Raw genomic sequence first — 23304 nt, 5'->3', positions numbered from 1 at the left:
GCGATGGCGTCGGCCATGGCTGGGGCGTGCGAGGGGGAGGAGCTGGAGAGAGGAGGGGGTGTCTGGGGGGTTCAGAGGAGAGAGGGAGGGCGATTCACGGCGTTAGCCGGGCGAGGGAGGCGGCGAGGCGGCGAGCAGGTGCGTGGCACCCATGCGGTGCTCGCCGTCGAGCACCTGCCTGCCTGCCTAGCCGGCAAGCAGCTCGCTGGCGCGGTGCTGGGCTGGGCCGGCAGGTGGGCCGGGTGCTGGGCGCCAGGTAAGCTTTTCCCATTTTCTTTCTGTTTCTGTTATTTTTTTTAATACTTCTGCAACTTTGTTGAATTAAATAAAATACTTAGGCTACACCTAAAATCACCAAACTACTCCTGGTCCATAGTTGGATTATTTCCAACATGAAACATTTTAGTTTGGAGATATTTGAGCATTTAAATATTTTATATAATTTTAAATGCCCAAATTCAAATATTTATGATTTAATTCAAAAACCCTAGGATGGCCTAGGAAAATGTGCACCACTTTTGGCAGAGGTTCTGAACCAAGACAAAAATGATGGGCATTTTAGAAGGGCATTTCAGGTTCATTGAAAATTATTTTTAGTAACCCTAGTTGGTTCCAGAGGGGACTGGGGGTTCTGTCATCCCCATTTCAAGTTTCTGATGAAAGAGTAAACATGATGCAACACTCTAATGCATGGCTAACTAGGATTTGATAACATGAAGAAGAAAGATTATTAAAATTTTTGAGGAAGCACCATGCTGCTATTGGATATACCCTTGATGATCTTAAGGGCATTAGTCCTACTCTATGTCAGCACAAGATCAATATGGAACCTGATGCTAAACTCGTCGTTGATCACCAACGATGATTGAATACTAAAATGAAAGAAGTGACAAGAACTAAAATACTAAAGCTTCTGGAAGCAGGTATAATCTATCCCATAGCTGATAGTAGATGGGTAAGTCATGTTCATTGTGTCCCTAAGAAGGGAGGTATTACTTGAAAGATCATGAATGTCGCCTGGAGGGGGGGTGAATAGGTGCTTTTAAAATAATTACGGTTTAGGCTTTAACAATTGCAGAATAAACCTAATGGTTAATTTGTCCACATAACCTACAACAACTAGGCTCACCTATGTGCACCAACAACTTATGCTAAGCAAGATAAACAACTAAGTGATAGCAAGATATATGACAAGAAACAATATGGCTATCACAAAGTAAAGTGCATAAGTAAAGGGCTCGGGTAAGAGATAACCAAGGCACGTGGAGACGATGATGTATCCCGAAGTTCACACCCTTGCGGATGCTAATCTCCACTTGGAGCGGTGTAGAGGCACAACGCTCCCCAAGAAGCCACTAGGGCCACCGTAATCTCCTCACGCCCTCGCACAATGCAAGATGTCGTGATTCCACTAAGGGACCCTTGAGGGCGGTCACTGAACCCGTACAAATGGAAACCCTTGGGGGCGGTCACTAAACCCATACACTTTGGCAACCCTTGGGGGTGGTCACCGGTACCTGCCAAATTGCTCAGGGCGATCTCCACAACCTAATTGGAGACCCCGACGCTTGCCCGGAGCTTTACACCGCAATGATTGAGCTTCGAACAACACCAACCATCTAGGGCGCCAAGGCACCCAAGAGGAACAAACTCTAGGGTGCCTGAGGGAGTCCTGGACTAGGGGGTGTCCGGATAGCCGAACTATCATCATCGGCCGGACTCCAAGACTATGAAGATACAAGATTGAAGACTTCGTCCCGTGTCTGGATGGGACTTTCCTTGGCGTGGAAGGCAAGCTTTGCAATACGGATATGTAGATCTCCTACCATTGTAACCGACTCTGTGTAACCCTAGCCCTCTCCGGTGTCAATATAAACCGGATGACTTTAGTCCGTAGGACGAACAACAATCATACCATAGGCTAGCTTCTAGGGTTTAGCCTCCTTGATCTCGTGGTAGATCTACTCTTGTAATACCCACATCATCAATATCAATCAAGCAGGACGTAGGGTTTTACCTCCATCGAGAGGGCCCGAACCTGGGTAAAACATCGTGTCCCTTGTCTCTTGTTACCATCCGCCTAGACGCACAGTTCGGGACCCCCTACCCGAGATCCGCCGGTTTTGACACCGACATTGGTGCTTTCATTGAGAGTTCCTCTGTGTCGTCACTGATAGGCTTGATGGCTTCTTTGATCAACAACAATGACGCAGTCCAGGGTGAGACCTTTCTCCCCGGACAAATCTTCGTATTCGGCGGCTTTGCACTGCGGCCAATTCAGTTGGCCATCTGGAGCAGATCGAAAGCTACGCCCCTTGCCGTCAGGTCAGATTTGGAAGTTTGAACTTGACGGCTGACATCCGCGGAGACTTGATCTTCGACGGATTCGAGCCACAGCCGAGCGCGCAGCACTGTCACAATGGGCATGATTTAACTCTGTGGCCGGACAGTGCCTTGGAGGCCGCACATAAGTCCGCTCCGATCCTCAATTCGGAGCCGGCTGCGTAGATCGAGGACGGGTGGCTAGACACCGCCTCGGGGGCTGCAACCTCTACGGCGATGGAGCCGAACACTGACCTAGTCCCTCATGAAGCTCGTGACTCCGAGGTGCCGGACTCCTCGCCGGACTCCGAACCTCCTGCGCCCCCTCCAATCAAATCCGATTGGGTGCCGATCATGGAGTTCACCGCTGCGGACATCTTTCAACACTCACCTTTCGGCGACATCTTGAGTTCGCTAAAGTATCTCTCATTATCGGGAGAGCCCTGGCCGGACTGCGGTCAGGACGGGTGGGATGCGGACGACGAAGAAATTCAAAGCCCACTCACCACCCACTTAGTAGCAACTATCGACGATCTAACCGACATGCTAGACTTCGGCTCCGAAGACATCGACGGTATGGACAACGATGCCGCAGACGACCAAGAACCAGCATCTACTCGACACTGGAAAGCCACCTCAACTCATGACGTATACATGGTGGATACGCCAAAAGGAAGCGATAACAAGGAACAACGGGACGTGGCGAAGGACAACTCCCTCGACAAACAACCAAAACGGCGACGCAAGCGCCGCCTGAAGTCCCGCCTCGATAACAACGGCACCCATACTGACCCAGCCTTAGAATAGGGCGAAGCGGTGGACGACGAACATGCCACCAAGCAACCATCCGAACAGGATGAATTGGACAAGCAACCCATCCCCGGCGAAAACAACAGTCCAAACGATCTCACGCCGGACACATCACCAGAGCATAAGAACCTTCATAAAAGGCTCGTCGCCACTACAAGAAGTTTGAAGAAGCAAAAGCGGAAGCTCAAAATAGCGGAGGACGCACTCAGAATGAGATGGATCAAAGTACTTAATACCGCAGATAAATACGGCGATAGTCACGAGGCAAAGAGCTACCCGAAGCACAAGCTCCTGCCCGAATTTGACGACGAGGCCGTAGAGCCCCCACAGTCAAAAAAGAAAGAGGCCGCCTGGCCGGATAGACGACCAGATGACAGGCTAAGAGCGGCAAGCGGCGCCGCACACAAGCCAGCACACGATCCACATAAGGATCCTCGCAAAAAGGATGTCCCGGTCAGGTCCATCTATGGGCCAAAAAAGAAGACTCCAGGGAGCAACATAACCCGCCGAGTGTTTGAAGACAACGGCACACCTAAATACATGGGCGCCGCACACCCACTATGTTTCACCGATGAGGTACTGGATCATGAATTTCCAGCGGGATTCAAACCCGTAAACATAGAGGTATATGACGGAACAACAGACCCCAGAGTCTGGATTGAGGATTATATCCTACACATACATATGGCCAGAGGAGACGACCTCCATGCCATAAAATACCTACCCCTCAAGCTCAAAGGGCCAGCTCGGCATTGGCTCAAAAGCCTCCCGGAAAATACCATTGGAAGTTGGGAAGAGCTCGAGGATGCGTTTTGAGCAAATTTTCAGGGGACTTATGTCCGCCCTCCGGATGCAAACGATCTAAGTCACATAACTCAACAGCCCGGAGAGTCAGCACGCAAATTCTAGAATAGGTTCCTAACCAAAAAGAACCAAATAGTCGAATGTCCGGACGCCGAAGCCTTAGCAGCCTTTAAGCATAACGTCCGGGACGAATGGCTCGCCAGACACCTCGGCCAGGAAAAACCAAGAACAATGGCCGCGCTAACAAGCCTCATGACCCGCTTTTGCGCGGGGGAAGATAGCTGGCTGGCAAGATGCAGCACCAGCGACCCGAGTACATCCGAGGTTAGGGATGGAAATGGGAAATCACGACGCAGAAAAGATCAGCGCCGGAATAAGGAAAATGGCCCAAGTAGCACGACGGTCAACGTTGGATTCAAAAGCTCTCGGCCGAATAATAAAACACTGCCTCTCAAGGACAATAGTGATGAGCTATCCAACCTAAGCAAATCTTGGATAGGATATGTCAAATACATAGTACCCCCAGGAAGCCTGCAAACCATACCCACAGAGATTGTTGGGTCTTCAAGCAGTCCGGCCGACTTAACGCCGAACACAAGGGGCTCTACACACCAAGTGAAGACGCGGACGAACCCCACAAGCAGCACACCGGAAAACAGAAGACTTTCCCACTAGAAGTCAAAACAGTGAACTCACTTCATGTGATAACAAGGAAAAATAGTGCGGCACCTGCTAAAACACGCGCCGCACGGTCCACCCCTGCAGAGTCCCGAAATTGGATGTTTAAACCAATTACTTTCGACCATCAGGATTACTCCAGAAGTGTTTGAAACGCAGGAGGGACTGCTTTGGTACTGGATCCCATAATCGACGGACTACAATTTACACAAGTCCTAATGGATGGCGGCAGCGATATAAACCTGCTATACCAGGACATCATCCGCAGAATGGGGATAGACCCTACCAAAATTCACCATAGCAGCACTTCCTTCAAAGGAGTGACACCTGGCCTTTACGCCAATTGTACAGGCTCTGCACTACTAGAGGTCGTGTTCGATTCATCCGACAACCTCCGTCGCGAAAAGCTCATTTTCCATATCACCCCATTTAAAAGTAGCCATCAAGCACTACTGGGATGCGAAGCCTTCACCTGCTTTAACGTGATACCGCATTACGCGTCTCTTACGCTTAAAATGCCCGGTCCACGCGGCATAATCTTAAAGAGTAACTCTGAGTGTTCCTCGACCACGGAAAATGTGAGACTTCTTTGACAGCCGCACACTAATCCGACCTTGCTGGTCAAAGCCCCTAAAAACATGTCATTCAGACCTCGGACACGGTTAGGCGAGTCCGGCATAAATAAACAAGGGGCTTCCCAGCCGCATACCTCTTTACAAGGGGCTGCACGTATAAACAATGAGAGCCAATAAAGCTCAACTTTATAATACTTTATTTTAAATACATCTTTTCCACGATATTTTTTCCAAACTAAGTTCTTCTCTTTTACAGATGAAGCACGTGCTACACCCGTCCAGGATACAGCACAACTGAGACACAGGCGCAGACGTGCAGCAGGGACCCGTTGCAAGGATTCTTTTCAGATTAAGACCCTGCATAAACCTTTCTTACTGTCGCTTGTTGATATACATCCCCCGGTTTCCTACCATAACCGAGGAGGAGGCTGGCGTTTTGGCATCGGCCGTGTCAGAAGTTCTCGCCCGTACCTGGACACTAGGGGCTTAGGGCATTGTTCTGCCCGGTATCATAAAGACCGAATACCTCAGGGAGTGTTCGGCGTCTCGAGTTAGGCCTTATATGCATCAGCTCCGAATCATGTCTTTGGTCAAATGTTGGGTTTGCCCGGCACCTGTATTTTGCTGCCTTACGTTCCGCTCCATCGGCTAACGCGGCACCAGGAGAACTACTGCGATTGTGCCCCGGTTCGGCCGGGCGAGCACCTCAGTAGAGAAAGCCGAAAACTGACTGTCATGATATAGCGAGAGATTGGTCAACCACTCGATCGACTACTGGAATGTTTAGAATTCCCCCGCTGTGACGAAGGACCGCTTCCTGGTCAGGCACATACGCGCCCCAAGTTCGGAGACTGCGGTGCCTCTAGGGGCTATATCATAGCCCCACCTTCGAACTCCTATGGCTAAGTGAAAGTGATAAAGCATTATAGTCCGGTTGCCTAGTTTGCTATGCTATCACCTCCTTCAAAGGACCAATACGTTGGATTAAGTGTGAAAAAGCGCTTTTCTTTTGCAAACACCCTCGCACCATGTGCGTGGGGGCTGAAGCCAAAGACTGCCATCTTTCAAGTTATACATACATATACGGCCGCACAGGAGATAGTTCAATACTTGAACGCACAAGTATAAAAAGCTATTACATTATAAACATGATCTCACAAATCATACACATCATTTGAACATAACATCTTTCGAGCACTGCGACTCTATTAAACGAGCTTCATCTCCGCCCCGGGATGCAACAGCGGTGGCATCCATCTCCGCCCAGTATGTCTTAACACGGGAAAGAGTCATCCGTGCACCCTCTATGCATGCCGACCGCTTCATCGCCTCGATATGCGGCACCGCCCCAAGGAATTGCTGCAACAAGCCAAAATAACTCTCCGGCTTGGGCCTTTCTGGCCACAGATGAGCCACCACATCCGTCATGGCAAGTCCGGACAACCTATTCAGCTCAGCCCACTCCGCCAACCGATCAGTCAACGGAAGTGGATGCTCCGGACTATGGAATTGAGACCAGAAAAGCCCTTCCATTTCGTGATCCTTGTGGCTTCGGAAGTGCACGACTGCGTCCGCCGCACTCGCCGCCAAATCCAGATAAGGATCCTCCGCACCACACAATTGGCCCAACTGAGCATACTTTGGATCCGTGAACTTCCTACGCAGCAGAGAGGGCTTTCCAGCTGCAATGTCTCCGGCCTGATGCAGTTCCTCCTTCATAGCCCGCATCGTACTACGGGCATCCTTGGCTTCGGCGACGGCTTTCTTCAGGCCCACTTGCTCCGCTCGGCGTTCTCTTTCAAGAACCTCATAGCGGTCGGTAGCATCTTTTAATCTCACGGCCATTCCGGCCATCTCCTCCCTGCTTCGGCAGTGAACAGCCTTTTTGGCTTTTAGCTCTTCCGCTGCCTTCGAGGCAGCCGCATCACTTTTTCTGTCTTGCTCCTTGGCTCGAGCAAGCTCTGCTCGAAGGTCTTCCACAGCAGCGGCACCATCTGCATCAAGCATACAAATTGTAAGGAACGGGCATCAGCTCCCTTACTTGGTGACCGCGGAGCAACCACTTACCTTGTGACTCGTCAAGTCGTTTATTGACCAGCGCGATGTCCGCATCCACAACGTCGAGTTGCCGCTTCAGCTCGGCAGCTCTATCAGTCCAGCTAGCCACCGATCGTTCCACCACCTGCATAGGAAAGGTGACATTCTATAACTGAGATTACGATCCTCGGCATGCTGTCACTTTCAACAGCATACCAAGTCTCAGGGGTTACTATCTATACAGGGCGCACTCCATGTGCAAAACTGTCAAAAGGTATGTCATTTTTTGCGTACCTCAAACCCCGTCAGCAAGCTTCCGACAGCCTCATACAACCCGCTCCCGGCGGATGAGATCCTTTCAATCACCATACTCATTAATGTGCGGTGATCTTCTGAGATAGACGCCCTCTCGAGCAAATCCTGCAGCTCCACCGGCCATACTCCAGTGGGTGCCGAACTCCCGGCCCCGCCGGACTCGGGGAGACCCTCCGTGACGACACCTCAGGGTCGTCCGCGCCGCCCGACGGGGCGGCAGATGGAGGCATTTCGCTCTCCATCATCCCCGGACGAAGGTCCCCCGAAGATGAGCTCTGCTGAGAAGGGCTGAGATCCGAACTACAAGGTGAAAACTTTGGTTAAACCTTAGAAATAAAGTAGGGATGTTCCCTATCACAAAACCCCCCCTTTTTACTTACGGCTCGCTAGAGGGCTGATTCCTTTAGGGAGATTGTGCGGCCGGGGCTCTTCCCGGCACGGGACCTTCTGGTGATTTCCTTCCCCGCTTTGAGGCCTTGGCCACCGGGTCTTCGGAAGCAGTCCTCTTCTCCCCCTGGAGGAGGGACCCTCGTTCCCCCCTCACTGCAAGCCTCTTTGACAGAGGTGGTAGTTTCCCTGTGCCCCCCTTTGCCCTCCTCCGAAGGTGCAACCTCCAACATTTTAATTAACACGGGATCCGGCGTGGTCTCAGGGAGGGGGGCCGGACACCGTATCAATTTTGCTTGCGCTATCCACTACTTCCCAGGGATAGCTGGTTAAAAGGCAAACCCATGATAAATAAATGGACAATGTGTCCGCACACAGGGCTACTTACTTTAGTATCCGGGCGATTGCAGCTTAGGCCAGCGTCCTCGGTCAAGTCCGGACGCATCTCTTGTGATCCAAAGAACAGTTCGTACATCTCCACGGGTGACAAACCCATGAAGTGTTGGAGAGCTCGTGGTCCCTCCGGATTAAATTCCCACAGGCGGAGGGGGCGACATTTGCAGGGCAGAAGGCGCCGAATTACCATAACCTATGTCACTACGACCAGATTGATCTCCCCTTCCTGGAGGTCTCGAACCCGGCCCTGCAACAGGGGTACGTCTTTGAACGGCCCCCAGTCAAGCCCTTTGTTGACCCATGACGTCAGCCGTTGTGGAGGGCCCGGGTGAAAGACGGGCGGCAGCCTCTGCCTGCTGCCCCTGGGAGCGGTGATATGGAACCACTCCTGTTGCCACAAACCGAGCTCCTCCTGAAAAGAGCCCTCGGGCCATGGAGCATCGACCCTCTTGTTTATAACCGCCCCGCCGCACTCTGCCTGACGCCCCGCAATCATCTTCGGCTCCACGTTGAAGAATTTGAGCCACAAGCCGAAGTGGGGGGTAGTGCGGAGGAAGGCTTCGCAGACGTCAATGAATGATGAGATGTGGAGGATGGACTCCGGAGCCAAGTCGTGAAATTCCAGCCCATAGTAAAACATGAGCCCCCTCACGAAGGGATCCATTGGGAAGCCTAAACCCCGACGGAGGTGAGACACGAACACGACACTCTTGCCGGGCTCGGGAGTAGGAATAACTTGCCCTTGGGCAGGCAGCCTATGCGAAATCTCGTAGGTTAAATACCTGGCGTCTCTCAGCTTGAGCATGTCCTCTTCCGTGACAGAGGAGGGCATCCACCGGCCTCGTAGGTCGGAGCCGGACATTGTCGAAGGTCGAAAGTACCCAAATCTGGAGCCTTGGGTGTTGGAACTCGGGGCAAGGGGCGGATTCGATTGAGGGTTGAAGAAAAAGAACAGGCCTTGGTCTCATTATAAAGAGGGAGAATACCAAGAGCCGTCCCCGTGACCGTTTGGAACCCGCCCTTGATGGAGGGGGCGTGGCAACGGGCGCGGTTGGGTTACCCACGCCCGTATTAATGGGAATCCCGGAATAAGGGGAACACGATCTCTGCTTCGACAAGACGTGCCAAGGAAACCGCTTCGCTAAACACGCTGAGGTGGTACAATAAAAACAATTCGACAAGACGTGCCAAGGAAACCGCTTCGCTAAACCGCTTCGCTAAACACGCTGAGCTTGGTAGTGGTGTGATTTCACGCCACAAAATACGTCAGCAGATTGAACTTGTGTAAAAATTATTCTCTCTATGGTGGTATGTGGAATTTATTTTGCAGAGCCGAACACTATCTTGGTGTTCACAATCTTCTATAAATTATCCGGAGAAGGAACCCGCCTTGCAACGCCGAAGACAATATGCGCGCCGGACTCGTCGTCATTGAAGCCTGGTTCAGGGGCTACTGAGGGAGTCCTGGACTAGGGGGTGTCCGGATAGCCGAACTATCATCATCGGCCGGACTCCAAGACTATGAAGATACAAGATTGAAGACTTCGTCCCATGTCCGGATGGGACTTTCCTTGGCGTGGAAGGCAAGCTTGGCAATATAGATATGTAGATCTCCTACCATTGTAACCGACTCTGTGTAACCCTAGCCCTCTCCGGTGTCTATATAAACCGGATGGCTTTAGTCCGTAGGACGAACAACAATCATACCATAGGCTAGCTTCTAGGGTTTAGCCTCCTTGATCTCGTGGTAGATCTACTCTTGTAATACCCACATCATCAATATCAATCAAGCAGGACGTAGGGTTTTACCTCCATCGAGAGGGCCCGAACCTGGGTAAAACATTGTGTCCCTTGTCTCCTGTTACCATCCGCCTAGACGCACAGTTCGGGACCCCCTACCCGAGATCCGCCGGTTTTGACACCGACAGTGCCCAAACACCCAAGAGTAATAAGCTTCTCAAACTTCACTTCCACGTATCACCGTGGAGAACTCAAACCGATGCACCAATTGCTATGGCAAGGGCACACGGAAAGCCCAAGTCCTTCTCTCCCAAATCCTACCAAAGCAACTAATGCTAGGGAGGAAAATGAGCGGAAGAACGATATAAGAACACGAAGAACTCCAAGATCTAGATCCAAGGGGTTCCCCTCACTTAGAGGAGAAAGTGATTGGTGGAGACATGGATCTAGATGTCCTCTCTCTTTTCCCTCAAGAACTAGCAAGAATCATTGGAGGGATTGAGAGTTAGCAAGCTCGAAGAAGGTCAACAATGGGGGAAGAACACGAGCTGAAAAGATAAGGTTCATTGGGGAAGAAGACCCCCTTTTATAGGTGGGGGAAAATCCAACCGTTATGCTCACAGCCTGCATAGAGCAGTACTACCGCTCGACCTCACGGTACTACCGCTAGGGGTAGCGGTAATACCTCAAAGGGTAGCGATACTACTGCTTGCGAGCGGTACTAAAAAAATACATCCATGCCTACCACCGCTGGACTTGTGACGAGTTTTTGGTCCGAAGTGGTACTACCACTGTAGTAGCTGCGGTAGTACAGCTCAGGAGCCATAGTAAAAAATTACATCCCCTCCTGTCCACGGTAGTACCACTGCAGCCTTTTCAGAACACCAAAACTGCCACAACTTCTGCAAACGGACTCCGAATTCGATGAAACCAAGTTTGTTGGAAAGCTAGAGACAAGGGCTAACACAACCTTGATAGAAATAATAATAATAAGTAAATTAGAAAAGGCCCAAGATAAAATGGTGAGAACCCTTCCTCAAAAAAGACCGGTAAAACCTCCAACACCGAAAATGCAATAGAAAAGGCATATGAAATCCGTTTTCGAAGTACTAGAGATTTTCACGAAGATAACCACAAGCTCTAAAACCTCAAAAGAAAATACAAATAAGTATCAAGAAAGATGATGCAAGGATGCAATGGTTTGAGCTCTCGACGAATGATATGATCAAGCTACTCACTTGAGAGCCCCCCTTGATAGTACGGCTATCGATCCTATAACCCGGTCTCCAAACTATCACCATGAGAACTATAAAATATAAAACCTATCAAGGGCAAAACTTTCCTTGCACGAAGTCCACTTGAGCTAGATGATGATGATCTCGACTCCCTCAATTTGGACCACCTTTCTTGATTGTGTTCGCTCGATGAAGACTAGTTGATTGCTCCCCCATACTCCACTATGGGTGAGCCACTCTTTGGCACATCTTCACAAGTCCATTGATACCATAATGTACGTCAAGCTACAAGCATGATTTCTTCGTGATGCTCCACTTGAACTTGCACAAAACAACCTTGATTTGATGTCATCCTCCATGGGTTGTATGTGATCTTCCTCTTGACACAAGACCATGGAAGCAAACCTAACCCCACATAGAACTCTCACAAAGACCATGGGTTAGTACAAAAAGCACAATGTACAATGCTTACCATACCATGAGATCACTTGATCCCACTCGGTGTATCTTCTACGCTTTGTGTGATGATCAACTTGAATCACTCTCTATACTTAGTCTTGATAAACCTTGACTCTTTCCAACTTTCTTCATTTGGGTGATTTCTTGAAGGTAAACATGAATGATCACACAATCTTCTTCTTCAAGACATGTTTGCAATAAGCTCAATACTCACATGACCAATCTTTGGATAATTCCTTAATAGCACCTTGGTCAACTCATAAACTCCTTGAAACCAACACATGTACTTCAAGAAATGCCTATGGAAAAAATCCTTCAAATATAACTCAATGCAACCATTAATCTATAGAGAATGTCATCAATTACCAAAACCACACATGGGGGCACCGCATGTCCTCCGCATGTCCTTTCATTACTGTTGTTCCTAATGATAAAAATGAGCTTATTCCACAAAGAATTGTTACTGGCTACATAATGGTAATTGATTTTTGAAAATTAAATAAAGCTACTAGGAAAGATCATTACCCTTTGCCTTTTATTTATCAAATGCTAGAAAGATTATCTAAGCACACACACTTTTGTTTTCTTGATGGATATTCTGGTTTCTCTCAAATACCTGTATCATAATCTGATCAAGAGAAAACCACCTTTACTTGTCCTTTTGGAATTTATGATTATAGATGTATGCCTTTTGGTTTATGCAATGCACCTGCTACCTTCCAAACATGTACGACTACTATATTCTCTGATTTTTGTGAACAGATTGTGGAGGTTTTCATCAATGATTTCTCAGTTTACGGAACTTCTTTTGATGATTGATTAAGAAATCTTGATCGAGTTTTGCTGATATGTGAGAAAACTAATCTTGTCTTGAATTGGGAGAAGTGCCACTTTATGGTTAATGAAGGTATTGTCTTAGGGCATAAAGTTTCTGAACGAGGTATTGAGGTGGATAAAGCTAAAGTTGATGCAATTGAATAAATTCCATGTCCTAAAGATATTAAAGGTATTTGTAGTTTCCTTGGTCATGCTGGTTTCTATAGGAGGTTCATTAAAGTCTTCCCTAAAATTTCTAGGCCTCTTACTAATCTTTTACAAAAGGATGTTCCATTTTGTTTTTATGATGATTGTGAAGAAGCCTTTGAGACACTAAATAAAGCCTTAACTTCTGCACCTGTTGTTCAACCACCTGATTGGAACTTGCCTTTTGAAGTTATGGGTGATGCTAGTGATTATGTTGTTGGTGCTGTTCTAGGACAAAGAGTTGATAAGAAATTAATTGTTATCCATTATGCTAGTAAAACTCTAGACAGTGCACAAAGAAATTATGCTACTACTGAAAAGAATTTTTAGCAGTTGTGTTTGCTTGTGTTTGCTATGGGAGAGAGTCATTGAGCACCTCTTAAGAAGAATGACAAGCGTGACCAAAAATCAGTTTGGTTTCATGCCTGGGAGGTCGACCATGGAAGCCATATTCTTGGTACGACAACTTATGGAGAGATATAGGGAGCAAAAGAAGGACTTGCATATGGTGTTCATTGACTTGGAGAAGGCCTATGATAAGATATCGCGGAATGTCATGTGGTGGGCCTTGGAGAAACACAAAGTCCCAGCAAAGTACATTACCCTCATCAAGGACATGTACGATAATGTTGTGACAAGTGTTCGAACAAGTGATGTCGACACTGATGACTTCCCGATTAAGAAAGGACTGCATCAGGGCTCAGCTTTGAGCCCTTATATTTTTGCATTGGTGATGGATGAGGTCACAAGGGGTATACAAGGAGATATCCCATGGTGTATGCTCTTTGCGGATGATGTGGTGCTAGTTGACGATAGTCGGACGGGGGTAAATAGAAAGTTATAGTTATGGAGACAAACCTTGGAATCGAAAGGTTTTAGGCTTAGTAGAACTAAAACCGAGTACATGATGTGCGGTTTAAGTACTACTAGGTGTGAGGAGGAGGAGGTTAGCCTTGATGGCCAGGTGGTACCTCAGAAGGACACCTTTCGGTATTCGGGGTCAATGTTGTAGGAGGATGGGGGTATTGATGAATATGTGAACCATCGAATCAAAGCCGGATGGATGAAGTGGTGCCAAGATTCTGACATCCTCTGTGACAAGAGAGTGCCACAAAAGCTAAAAGTCAAGTTCTACAAGACGGCGGTTCGACCCGCAATGTTGTATGGCGCTGAGTGTTGGCCGATTAAAAGGCGACATGTTCAACAATTAGGTGTGGCGGAGATGCGTATGTTGAGATGGGCGTGTGGCCACACGAGGAAGGATCGAGTCTGTAATGATGATATACGAGATAGAGTTGGGGTAGCACCATTTGAAGAGAAGCTTGTCCAACATCGTCTGAGATGGTTTGGACATATTCAGCGCAGGCCTCCAGAAGCTCCAATGCATAGCGGATGGCTAAAGCGTGCAGAGAATGTCAAGAGAGGGCGGGGTAGACCGAATTTGACATGGGATGAGTCCGTTAAGAGAGACCTGAAGGATTGGAGTATCACTAAAGAGCTAGCTATGGACAGGGGTGCGTGGAAGCTTGATATCCATGTGCCCGAGCCATGAGTTGGTTGCGAGATCTTATGGGTTTCACCTCTAGCCTACCCCAACTTGTTTGGGACTAAAGGCTTTGTTGTTGTTGTTGTTGTTGTTGTTGTTGTTGTTGTTGTTGTTGTTGTGTTTGCTTGTGATAAACTCAGAACTTACTTGTTGATTCCAAAATAATTGTTCACACTGATCATGCTCCTATAAAATATCTTATGAAAAAGAAAGATGCTAAACCCAGACTCATTAGGTGGGTTCTCTTGTTACAAGAATTTGATTTACATATCACTGATAGGGAAGGAGCTGAGAACCCTATAGTTGATAACTTGTCTAGATTAGAAAATATTATTCATGAACCACTACCTATTGATGATAGTTTTCCCGATGAGCAACTAGCTGCAATAAATGTTTCTCATAACACTCCTTGGTATGCCGACTCTGCTAATTACATTGTTGCTAAATATATACCACCTAGTTTCACATACCAACAAAAGAAAAAATTCTTGTATGATTTAAGACATTACTTTTGGGATGACCCACATGTTTATAAAGAAGGAGTAGATGGTATTATTAGATTTTTGTGTACCTAAGCATGAACAGGAACAAGTCCTACACAAATGTCACTCCAAAGCCTATGGAGGACATCACGTGGGAGATAGAACTGCTCACAAGGTATTGCAATCTGGTTTTTATTGGCCTACTCTCTTCAAGGATGCCCATAAATTTGTCGTGTGATGAATGTCAAAGAATTGGTAATATTGGTAAGCATCAGGAAATGCCTATGAATTATTCACTTGTTGTTGAACCATTCGATGTTTGGGGTTTTGATTATATGGGACATTTTTCCTTCCTCTAATGGGTATACTCATATTTTGGTTGCTGTTGATTATGTTACTAAGTGGGTAGAAGCTATTCCAACTAGTAGTGCTAATCACAACACTTCCACTAAAATGCTTAAATAAGTTATTTTTCCAAGGTTTGAAGTCCCTAGATACTTAATGACTGATGGTGCTTTCCAAAAAATGCTTGCTAAATATGATGTTAACCATAGAATTGCATCACCCTATCATCCTCAATCTAGTGGTCAAGTAGAACTTAGCAATAGAGAAGTAAAACGAATATTACAAAAGACTATCAATAGGTCCCGATAGAATTGGTCTAAGAAATTGGATGATGCACTTTGGGCCTACATAACAGCTTATAAAAATCCTACGGGCATGTCTTCGTACAAAATGGTTTATGGGAAAGCTTGCCATTTGCCTCTTGAGTTATAACATAATGCATATTGGGAAAACAAAAGAACTTAATTATGACTTGAAACTTGCTGGTGAAAAAAGGTTATTTGATATTAGCTCACTAGATGAATGGAGAACCCAAGCTTATGAAAATGCCAAATTATTCAAAGAAAAGGTTAAAAGATGGCATGATAAAAGAATCCAAAAGCGGGAATTCAAAGTTGGAGAATATGTTCTTTTGTACAACTCTCGTTTTAGATTCTTTGCAGGAAAACATCTCTCCAAATGGGAAGGACCATATATTATCGAAGAGGTTTATTGCTCTAGGGCTATCAAGATTAATAATGCTGAAGGTACTAACCCGGAGGTGGTCAATGGACAAAGAATTAAACAGTATATCTCAGGTACGCCTATTAATGTTAAAAGCAATATTATTCAAACCATGACACCGGAGGAACACATAAAAGAAACCTTCCAGAACACTCTAGAATCTTGAAAAAGAGGAGGTACGTGATATTCTTAGTAAAGGGACTCCGAAAAAATCACAAAAATATTTTCCGTCAGTTTTGGAATATTTTAAAAATTAGAAAAATAAGAAATAACCAGGAAGGCAACCGAGGTGGCCATGATACATCAGGGCGCCCGTGCCTTCCCTGGCGCACCTTGGTCGGTTGTGCCCTCCTCGGGCACCTTCCCGACTTCGTTTTCCTTCCAGATGCTTGTTTCCCAAGATGGTTCTCTATATATACCCCCGGACGATTTGACCACCGCATCACAGTAAAATCCTCAATTCTTGTTTCATGTTGTTTTCCTGACAGATCTGAAAATAGGTCATCTTAAGATTCGGATGGGGAGGGTTATGTTACCCACCAGGCTCTAGATCCAAACATCTTTAAGAATACCTTCCCGTATTTTTGGTTCACGGATGAAGAAGGACACTGATCCGGAGGAGATGGAGGATGCATCCTCAGATGAAGACGAAGTTCTACTACCTCAAACTAGAGATATGCATGTGGAGTCCAAGAAGTCAAGTCTCCCCAATAAAACTAACACCCAATCTATCCCTTCTTGTTTTCTATAGGACAGCAAGGCAACATTATGCAAGAATATACTAAAGCTTGAGCTAGAGAATGAGGATCTTAGGGAGGATAATTTTATCCTCCGACGCAAGCTAGAGAAGAAGAACATCACTACCTCATCACCACCATCTTCATCATCTTCCCCACCAAAGGAGACTTGAGTACACGGGTACGGGCACTCCCCTTGGCTTGTGCCAAGCTTGGGGGAGGTGCCCCGGTATCGTATCACCATCACTTTTATTACCTTTACCAATTTTAGTTCGATCCTTAGTTATTTCGTCTTTAGTTGAATAAAAGTTTAGTATCATCTATTTTTGAGTATTAGTTTCTTGATCTATCTATCTATGTAATCGAGTGAGAGATATATAATAAAGTTTAATTTCAGTTTTTGCTTCTTTACTTTTATGTTGCAATCGAAATAAAAGGAAATAAATGAAAAAGATCATATGCTAATCTTATGGTAAGTAATGACATCACATAAGGAAAAGTATAAGTGGTAAAATTTATTGGAAATTGGCAAACACGACATTGGTCAATGATGCAACTCAAGAAAGAATTAATAAGGGAAGAGAAGATTCACATGCAAATATACTATCTTGGACATCTTTTATGATTGTGAGCCCTCATTAAATATTATATGCCAAAATTGTTGATGTTGGACAAGGAAGACAACTTAATGAGTTATGTTTGTTCATATTCACATAGAAGTTATATTTTCATAGATCCTTCAACACGTGGTGCTTGCTCAAAATGTTTGCTAGCAAAAAATTCCGCAGTAAGTAGAGATACTACTTGTGCATCCAAAAACCTTAAATCCAAACTCATGTTTTGAGAGTCCACCATACCAACCTATGGATTTTTCATTGGTGCACTAAGGCAATAAAAATTGCTTCTAAATGTGTTTGCTCAATTAGTATAAGAGAAAATTGAGCGTTGTAGAAACTTGTGATGGCAAAGTAATAAAATCGATGGACTGCATAATAAAGGTTGATATCATAAGGGGCAATATAACGTGACGTTCTTTTGCATTAAGGGATTTGGCATAAAAACCAAAGAGCGCATGACAACCTCTGCTTCCCTCTGCGAAGGGCCTATCTTTTACTTTTATGCAAGAGTCAAAGTATTCTTCCCTATTCCTTTTTATTTTCTCTTTCTGCAAGCATCATATGGTGAAGAAAGATCTAGCCACATATATCCAGTTGGATATGAGTGAGCATGAGTTATTATTGTTGACATCACCCTTGAGGTGAATTCGTTGGGAGGCGAAACTATAAGCCCCTATCTTTCTATGTGTCTGGTTGAAACTTTTTGCTCATAGGTATGTTGTGAGTGTTAGCAATCATTGAAGACTAAAAGATGGTTGAGTATGTGGACTTGCCAAAGGGCACCGATACGAGGCCCTTCTTGAAAATATGATGAATTGTAGTTGCAAAGTTGATTGTGAACATAGTTTGTTGGTTTTCAATAAGGTTTATGCTTTATACTTTGATGTTGTGATGAATGGTTACTTATTCATGAGAAGTTATATGAAAAATTTATATGAAAAAGTTTTATGATAAAGTTTATTGTTGTTGTAATAATAAGCATGATGCTACTATGTCCGTATTTTGTTTTTATCGACGCCTCTCTCTCACACCATGTGGACATGTTCTCGATATCTGCTTTCGCTTGAGGACAAGTGAGGTCTAAGCTTGGGGTAGTTGATACGTCCATTTTGTATCATGATTTTCTACTGTTATTTATAATGTTTCTATGCATAATAATTCTTTATGAGGTATCCTTTTCTCTCATTATATGCAAGGTTTACACAAAGAGGGAGTATGCCGGCAGCTGGAATTCTGGACCTGAAAAAGCTATGTCAGAGATACTTATTCCGAACATCTCCGAATGAGCTGAAATTTACGGAGAATTATTTTGGAATATATAAAAAATACTAGAGAAAATAACTACCGGAGGGGGGGGGCACCTGGTGACCACAAAACACCAGGGCGCGCCAGGCCCCCAGGTGCGCCCTGGTGGGTTGTGCCCGGCCGAGCCCACCTCCTGTGCCCATCTTCTGGTACATAAGGTCTTTTGATCTAGAAAAATTGAGGAGAGGACTTTCGGGACAGAGCACCGCCGTCTCGAGGCGGAACTTGGACAAGAGCACTTCTGCAATCCGGTGGAGCGATTCCGCCGGGGAAACTTCCCTCCCAGAGGGGGAAATCGAATCCATCGTCATCACCAACAACCCTCTCATCTTTGGGAGGCCAATCTTCATCAACATCTTCAACAAGCACCATCTCCTCTCAAACCATAGTTCACCTCTTGTGTTCAATCTTTGTACCGGAACCTCAGATTGGTACCTGTGGGTGACTAGTAGTGTTGATTACATCTTGTAGTTTATTACTATATGGTTTATTTTTTGGAAGATTATATGTTCAGATCCATTATGCTATTTAATACCCCTCTGATCTTGAGCGTGAACATCATTTGTGAGTAGTCACTTTTGTCCTTGAGTTCACAAGAGAAGTCATGTTGCAAGTAATCATGTGAAGTTTATATGTGTTCGATATTTTGATGATATTTATGTTGTGGTTCCCTTAGTGGTGTCATGTGAACGCCGACTACATGGCATTCACCATCTTTGGGCCTAAGGAAATGCATCATGGAGTAGTTATTAGATGATGAGTTGCTACAGTGATAGAAACTTAAACCCTAGTTTATGCGCTACTTCATAAGGGACTGATTTGGATTCATATGTTTAATGCTATGGTTAGATTTTATCTTAATACTTTTCTCGTAGTTGCAGATGCTAGGGGGTTAATCATAAGTGGGAGGTTTGTTCAAGTGAGAACAACACCAAAGCAGCGGTCCACCCACATATCAAATTATCAAAGTCGCGAACACGAATCAAACCAACATGATGAAAGTGACTAGATGAAATTTTCGTGTGCCATCGAAAACTCTTTGCTTATTATAAGAGACTGTTTGGTCTGTCCTTTGCCACTTGCTCGTTACAAATTATTTTGCTATCAAATTACTTGTTACCGACAATTTCAGTGCTTGCAGACATTACCTTGCTGAAAACAACTTGTCATTTCCTTCTACTTCTCGTTGGGTGCAACACTCTTACTTATCGAAAAGACTGCGATTGATCCCCTATACTTGTGGGTATTAGTTACCTTGTTGAAGACATTGTTCGGATACGCTCGGATTGATTCTTCAGGGCGAAAACTTAGATTCTGACCTTGTTGGTTGGATCTGGTGACGACGACGCTTGAGTGTTGGTCCTTTCCTGAAGGCGTTACTTTTGAAGAATATGTACGCAAGTGTGGTGTCATGAGATGGTTGGTGCAGATATGATCATAGATGTAGTTTGCCGATTGTGTATCTGATCGCTTTTGTTTTTTACCTCATCTACGCATAGCTTTGGTCTAATATGACTTTGCTAGTTGTCGGTGTGTTTTCGTGTGTGTGTTGTGGGCCATGCACATCTTTTTTTTTGAAATGAAACATCCGTTTATTTATTAGTAATAATGGTTACATCGTCTATAAGAAAATTTACAATATCACTCACAGGTTCCTCAAACCAATCCCTTGTCTCAGAAAATTTAGCTACTCTAGCAATTTCATGAGCTACTTTATTTGCCTCCCTATTACAATGTTCAAATCTAACTAACGGAAAATCACAAGCCATAAAATAACAATCATCAAACATAGCCGCCGCTGCTCCCGTTGTATGTCCTCCATTCTTCATTGTGTCAATTACTTCCAAATTGTTGGAGTTAACAACAAGTCAGTTGCTTCCCGCCTTTTGTGCAAGTAATATGCCAAAACGTAGTGCCATGGCTTCCGCTGTTAAAACATCTGCGCACCAATCCATCTTCCAATTCCCTCCCACAATAAATCTTCCTTTATCATCTCTAAGTACAGCTCCCGCTGTTCCTCTAAGCATGTCTTGATCGAACAAAGCATCGACATTTAATTTTACAAAACCTAGAGGGGGTCTCGTCCATCCCTCTATTCTCATCGTTGCCTTGGAGGATTGGGAAATAACATAGTTTGTCGTTATAGCATGTGCTCCCATCGAAATTTGGTATGCACCTTGGGTCTTCCCCTGATGAACTAGCGAACGTCTTTCCCACCATAAATACCAGGTTGTTATAGCGACCAGTTCGCGAACATTCTGTATGCCCACTGTAGAGAGCTCGTGTTCTGGCATAACAAGTAAAAATTTGAGTACTGCCTCTCCCGCACGATCGACCGCACAAGCTTTTTTAATGGCTTCGTGCAATCCCAGCTTCTCCCACACCTCTTTTGCCTTTTGACACATAAATAACAAGTGTTTAGTATCTTCAGGCCCGTTCGAAGATGATGGGCAGGTGGCGAAACTTTCATATGTCTATTAGCAAGTGTAACACGACACGGGAGGGTTCCGTGTAGGGTACGCCAAATAAAAATCTTCACTTTTGCTGGACAAGATAATTTCCAAATGTTTCTCCAAATAGTATTGACATTTATTCCTCCCATGCCATTAGAATGTGGCAATTTCCTCCCATGTTGCTTTTTCCATTCCTCTAGATAAGCTGAACGAACCGTGAATAGTCCATTCTTTGTAAAACTCCAAGCTATGAAATCTGACATGTTGTACGTGGGGAGGGGGATCACAAGCACCCTCTGGACATCAATTGGCCACAACGTTTGTCTTACCAAATCTTCATCCCAACAATTGTTGATTGGATCTATAAGATCAGCAACTTTGGTCAGAAGCTGCCCTCTTCTAGGAGTGTGAATTTTCCTATTGGCCCCATTAGGGATCCATACATCTCTCCAAATATATATATTTTGTCCATTTCCAACTCTCCAAATATAACCATTTTTTAGAGACTCCACTCCCGTCATAATGCTTTGCCAAGTGAAGGAAGATCATTTTTTAAGACTGGCATTCATTAAATCTCCATCCGGAAAATATTTAGCTCTCAAAATGGTGGCACATAGAGAATCAGGATTATCAAGCAGGTGCCACGCTTGTTTGTCTAACAAGGCCAAATTGAAACAATGTATGTCTGGAAAATCCATTCCTCCTTGGTCTTTTGGTACACACATCTTCCACCATGCCATCCAATGCATTCTCTTATGATTGTCTTCGTCACCCCACCAAAAATGCGACATCGCGTCAATGATTCCTTTGCAATTTTTTTAGGAATTTTAAAGACGGACATTGCATAAGTTGGGATAGCTTGTACAACCGATTTGAGAAGGATTTCCTTCCCTCCTGCTGATAGCAGCTTTTCCTTCCAACCACCGATTTTCATAACGATTCGATCGATTAAGAATTGAAAACAATCACTTTTGTCCATACCCACATCTGAAGGCAGACCCAAATATTTGTCACTGAGAGCTTCAGTCAAAATGTTCAGAATAGTACATATATGCGCCTTATCTTCCACTTTAGTTTTGGGACTAAAAAATATACTAGATTTTTCAACACTCACCATTTGCCCCGATGCAGCACAATAAGCATGCAAAACTGATTTCAGCGCCTCTGCATTCATCGAATTAGCTTGCATCAGGATTAAAGAATCGTCTGCGAAGAGGAGATTTGAAACAGATGGGGCATCTCTGCTAACTTTAATTCCGGAAATACTTCCAGTCTCCTCTGCATTAGCTAAGAGTGCAGTCAGGCCTTCCGTACATAACAAAAAGAAATACAGGGAGAGAGGGTCTCCATGTCTCAATTCTCTAGATGGTTTAAAGCTCTCTGTTTCTTCCGTGTTAAAACGAACTCGCTAATCCACCGAGGACACACATTCCATAATTAAATTTACCCAGTCCTGCTGAAAACCTAGTCTCAACATGTTTTCCTTTAAAAAGGGCCACTCCACTCGGTCATATGCTTTGTGCATGTCCAGTTTGATTGCACACAAGCTCTCTTTACCAGTCATTTTATTTTTTATTTTATGGAAACATTCATAAGCCACTAAGATGTTATCTCTAATCATTCTTCCAGGCACAAAAGCACTTTCGGTAGGGCTAATGATATCTGGGAGGATTGTCTTTAGACGAGCAGCAATCATCTTTGAAATGACCTTATACACCACATTGCATAAACTGATTGGTCTAAGTTGAGTTACCTTTTCCGGGGAGTTAACTTTTGGGATCATTACTATTGTAGTATCATTCCAACCATCTGGTATAGTACATGTATTCACCGCTTGGAGAACCTCTTCAGTCAAATCATCCCCTAACATAGCCCAAAATCTCTTATAAAAAATGGCATGAAGGCCATCTGACCCCGGCGCCTTTAAATCACCAATGTCAAAGAGGGCTTTCCGAACCTCTTCTGCCGTGTAGGGGGCAAGGAGAGTCCTATTCATCTCATTTGTTACTTTCCTTTTTACAAGGGAGAGAACCTCCTGGTTCGGTTGATTAACTTCTGAAGTAAACAGGTTAGAAAAATATCCTAGAATGTGATTCTTCATCTCCGTGTCTTTTACCCAAACCCCATTATCGTGAAGCAATTTTTTTATCTGATTTCTCTTCTTTCTAGCTGTTGCGGCGTTATGGAAAAAGAAGTATTGCGATCACCATGCAATAACCAGTTAGCTCGACCCCGTTGTAGCCAGTATATCTCCTCTTGTTTCAATAAATTTTCAATCAGTACAATAGTCTCCTTTTGACGTGCAAGAGAGTTAA

General features: G+C 45.0%; 1 pseudogene; it reads right to left on the bottom strand.

Moving 5' to 3' along the window:
- LOC119292953 overlaps nt 1–23090 on the bottom strand; it is a 42115-nt pseudogene extending 19025 nt beyond the window's left edge.
- Between the last annotated feature and the right edge of the window lie 214 nt (nt 23091–23304).

This window comes from Triticum dicoccoides, chromosome 4B (genome assembly GCF_002162155.2).
Source record: "Triticum dicoccoides isolate Atlit2015 ecotype Zavitan chromosome 4B, WEW_v2.0, whole genome shotgun sequence".
NCBI lineage: Eukaryota > Viridiplantae > Streptophyta > Magnoliopsida > Poales > Poaceae > Triticum > Triticum dicoccoides.
This window is presented reverse-complemented; position numbering and strand designations above follow the sequence as displayed.